This window comes from Castor canadensis, chromosome 2, assembly GCF_047511655.1.
Source record: "Castor canadensis chromosome 2, mCasCan1.hap1v2, whole genome shotgun sequence".
In the NCBI taxonomy this organism is placed as follows: domain Eukaryota; kingdom Metazoa; phylum Chordata; class Mammalia; order Rodentia; family Castoridae; genus Castor; species Castor canadensis.
In genome coordinates, this window is record NC_133387.1 from 88,066,703 (window position 1) to 88,071,727 (window position 5,025).

The 5,025-nt window shown below is 40.1% G+C and overlaps 1 pseudogene; it reads left to right on the plus strand.

Moving 5' to 3' along the window:
• Positions 1 to 657: 657 nt before the first annotated feature.
• LOC109682034 (peptidyl-prolyl cis-trans isomerase A-like) lies at positions 658 to 4,754 on the plus strand (annotated as a pseudogene).
• Positions 4,755 to 5,025: the final 271 nt, after the last annotated feature.

Here is a 5,025-nt window from a genome sequence, read left to right on the forward strand (position 1 = left end):
CAACCACAGAAATGTATACTGTTGAAACATCCCCATCTATGACTATTTGGGAAGAAGAAGGGAATCAGTGGTGGGGTGGGGGCACAAGAGAGGGGTGAATATGATCAAAGTACATTTTATACATGTGTGACAATGTCCTAATAAAACCCATTAAAATGTTATTTCAAAAAAGGAGAAAAACATGTCTTTCTAGAAACTGAACTATAATTTGCATTTTGCTAATGTCGAGGTAGATCAAAATGTTGTATTCCTCCTCGCCATAATGTCTCTTTCACTGGTACTAAATTCTACTTTCTTCCACTGGTGAAAAGGCACTTGATGACCTGAATATGATCTGGTGATAGAAAGCACGTTTGCAGTAATGGCGAGCTCATTTTTCTGCCAGAATAAATTAGTCAGTAGTTATCTTGTATGACACTGAGGTCTTCAAGAGGTACTTAGGATGCTAAAAAAAAAAAAAAGAAAATTCTTCTCTGTAGATTATTAGAAGTGCCATGTGCGAATGTAAGAGCACCCTGGTAATCTTTTGGTTTTAACTGCTCCTTACTAAAATTCTGTGTCTGGTTTGCAATTCCACTCCTAAAGAGATGGCTTTTAAAAATGGTTCCTAAAAGAAACAGAAAGGGAATTTTTATAATTTAGCTCAGAAAGCGCAAGATGGAGGGAATAGCAGATAGAGGAGGCAAAGACACAACTGAACTTGTCCTTTCTGTGAGTATCCACCTCTTTCGAAAGCTGCATAGACAGAGGAGTGGGCTTGAAGGTTTCTTTAAGCTGGTCATGGTAAAATTCCAATGAGTTCTTGAGTGAATGAGTGAGTGATGTCACCCAAGGATTGTCTTCTTTCTATGTTCTTTGGCATTTGAAAGAAAAGCAGTTTACAGCATACATCTAACCTCTTGGGACTTGTTTCTATCACTGTATACCACTGAAAACAATGGCTACTTTTCATGGAAGATGAAATAAGATGCTGTGAACACAACATCTAACATTGTATCTGGCCCACAGTCAAAGAAAGGATGCAGTGTGTATGAGTAAGGGGAGCTAAACCCTGAAAATTCAGGTAGGAACACTATCATGGTGTGACATGGCCTTTCTGTGACAGCATTGCTGCTGAGGTTTCCAGGCAGGAGAAAAGGACTCTTGGTCATGTTCACATTTGTGCCACACATGTAGCTTTGTGTGTGCTTAAATGGCTGATCTATGCATTGCCCCAACTGTCAATGCTCAAATGGTATAATTTGAGCCATTAAACGTGACCATAGAGTCTAATATAAAATTGTTCAATGTAAAATTGTTCCCAGGGGCTTTGCTGTTTTTTTTTTCCTTTTGTTCAAACTAGAAAAAAGATTATTAGTAGTAGCATTTGATTTCACCCTGTTTTAAATATTTACAGACGCTTAGCTCTTAGATACTTTTGACATTCCAACAGATTTAAAGGCTTTATAAACATTCCTTTGGGGGCTTTTATTTTATTCTGATAGTAAAAACTACCAGAGGAATGTGAGTTAAACCTGATTTCCAAATAAGATATCCTGCAGCAACTGAAATATCCTATGTGCTTATTATCCACCGTAAAGTACACTTTACCCCAGGGAATCTGCTGTAAGAGAAAATTAAAACCTAGCCACCCATTTTTAAGGCCATTAAGCCATTAGGTGGCTCTTCAGTGTACGTGTGAACCTCGTTTTCCTAGTGGGCTGCAGAGCGCAGCTTGCCCTCCCCTGTCAGTGAGAAATCAGCTGCACACTCCTACAAGCAGATTTTTCAGTTTGAGAAGAGAAAACTCAGCCCAGAAGAGGGTAGAGGCAGAGTGAGGGCTGAACCCCACATCCCTACAACCTCCTGAAATCACAAAGCCCACATAGTCCCAAAGGTGGGGGTGAATCATTCTAAATCAATGTATTTTGAATGGTGGAATTAGAAAACTGTCTGATTGATGACTACTTCACATGGTAGAAAAACCTATTTTTTCTTCGAGTAGAGCATGTAAAAGATGTTGGATTTGTAGTGTATCATGTACTATTTCCTAGGTCGTTAGTTCTAGATGCAAACTTCCCAGTGTTCTCACAGCCATCTCCTTACCTCACTCAAGAAGAGGACATCTGACTCAAATGTCACTGCAGTGAGATCTACCCTACTGACCACCTTACTTAAGCTGTCCCATAGGCCCCCCAGGACTACTGATCTCTTTTATTCTACTTTATTTAGTTATAGCATCTATCACTTGCTAGCTTATGAGCAATTCATCTATTATTTTACAATGCATGAAAGAAAGCAAGAAATTTGGGTTGTTTTTGTTCACAAATGTATTGAAAGTGCCTGACATAGAGGAGGTTTTCCATAAGTATTTGTAAAAGGTTTTAATGGATTGTCCCCAAATGGCATTCTTTGGGCTGTTGTTGGTAAGCACATTCTTCTGGCTGCTGTGCCCTGTCCATCTGCACACAGGTGTGTAGTTACACTTCCTTATTACCTTGCCTTGCTGAAAGGTGAGCATTGTGTCCTTTTGGCTGTCTGATAAACACAGCTTATTTTCTTAATATCAGCATGGTTTCTGCATACTTAAATCTTTCGCAGTTTGCTACCATTATAATCCATTTTCCTAAAATATGTATTGAGCACCTGCGGTATGTGAAGCTGGTGCCAGACATTCAATGGTGACAGACAGACTTGGGCAGTAAGAACACTCTGGAATTTATCAGAACTAGTGTACCATAGTTTCTCTAATTCCATGATATTCTCACTGATAATTCTTTGGTTCCTCTGTGTGACAGGCAAGGTTGCTTGCTTATTCTTCACTCATTGACCTTCCTGTTTGCTGTCTTAATTTCGTTTGGTCAACAGTGTGCCTAGGAATAGAGTCATGTTTGACCATAGTCAGTCAGGGCAGCGTCTTTCCCCACTGGCAGTGTTTGGTCTATAACAGGGTGTATACCTCAGTCCTGGTCAGTAAAATGTGACGGGAATTCTAATGGATGGTTGGAGAAATGGTTTTATCCCTGTTACAGGTAATGGAGGTGCAACAATCTTCACTTCTAACCCCAACCCCTTGATTCCTACTTTGGATTGTGTCATGTGATGCCTGCTCTGGAAGCCATCTTGTGATCAGGAAGAACAGCACTTGAGGACAGACTCATAGAGCTTGGGCTCCTAATGGCCTTTTTTAAGTCAAATGCTCTACCCCTGCCCCCAACTTATCACATTCAAATGATAACATCTCTTAATTATTGGTATAGATTGGTGGTTTCTTCTTCTATCTTATTAATGTGAAAAACTGTAGATTAGTCTTGTTTATATGTCAACTTTGTGGTAATATTAAGAAAAGACTTCTCTTCCTTGAATCTCTCCTCTGTCATTGAGTTCTTCTTACTTTTTAAAACTTTATCATCCTCCTTTTCAACTTTATAAACTTATTTTCTATATAGCAATACCTATAAGCTGTCCATCTTACCAGATTATAGCTTAAGCTGCCTCTTTCTGCCTTATCTGTGATTAAAAAGATAGAGGAAGCTGTTCAAGGTTACAAGAAAAACTGAAATGTTTTCAGCATAAGCCCTGACGGTGGGGCTTATGCAGGGAAAATGAAGGAAAGAAAGGGGAACAGAAGGCAGGAGGGGAAAACATGACTGTTCTTTCTCTAGTCTGCTTTGTGCATTGCTAATAGATGGAGCTCCCTGAATCACTGCCTGCAATATCACTTTCTCCTGTTTAGAAAACCCCAAGGACTCCACAGAGCCTGCCAGATGAGGCTCTTTTCTTTGTAGTCAGTGTCTTTCACAATCTAGACCCAGTCCACCTTCCCAGTTGGAGCTCCTCTGGTTATCCTGCCCAATTGGGTCTGCTTATTTACCTTTTATTTTTCTCATCCATTTGTGCTTCTGGTCCTGTTTATGTTGGTCCCTCACCTGGAATGATGCCCAGCCATGCTCCACTAAGCTCCCAAGTCTGAAGCCTTTTGAGTGCCAACATGAAAATTCCACACCTGACTTCATGTGATAGATTGCAGTCAAAATGCAGGCGCATTAAAAAATATTACATAAAACAACCTTCAGGCTATGTGCATAAAGTATATATAGATGAATTTCATGTTTAGACCTGGGTTCCTTCCCCAAGGTATTTCACTATGTATGTGCAGACATTCCAAAATCTAAAAAGAATTTGAAATCTGAAGCACTTCTGGTTAGAAGTATTTCCGATAAAGAAAACTGAACTTGTAGACACAAAATTGATTTTTGTGGCTGTGCAGATGCTGACACCACCCCAAGCCAAGCTGCCACCCAAAGTCAACCCATCATGTTCTTCAACATTGCTGTCAACAAGCAGCTCTTAGATTATATCTCCTCTGAGCTATTTGCAGAGTTTCAAAGACAGAAGAAACTTGTGCTCTGAGCATTGGAGAGAAAGGACTTGGTTAAATGAGCTCACAGGCTTATTCCAGTATTTAGGTGCCAGGCTTGTGGCTTCACACACCATAACGGCCCTGGAAGCAAGTCTCTCTGTGTACACAGAGAAATTTGGCAATGATAACTTCACTCTAGAGTACACAGATCCTGGCATACTGTCCATGGAAAATGCTGGACCCTACACAAACGGTTCTTAGTTTTTCATCTGCACTTTCCAGGCTGAGGTTGGATGGCTGGAATGTATCCCTTGACAAGGTAGAAGAGGGCACAAACATGGTGGAATCCAGGGAGCCTTTTGGGTGGAGGAACGGCAAGATCAGCAAGATTATTAGTGCTGACTGTGGATAGCTCTAATAAGTGTAACTTGTGCTTTATTTAACCACCAGGTAACCAGAGCATGCCTTCACAGCTCAATAGCATTCCTGGCCACCCCGTGGCTCACAGTGTCCTAAACTCTCTATGCTCTCAGTGCAGTTCTTTGGGTTATTTTTTTTCCTCTCCAAGTCCACTTGGATTGCAGAGTTAAGTTTATCATGAAATAAAAAGTGAAAGATAAAACAATGGTTTTTGTATAATATTTTTGTGTATTAGTTTTGATTTTTGTATATTATTTTTAGGA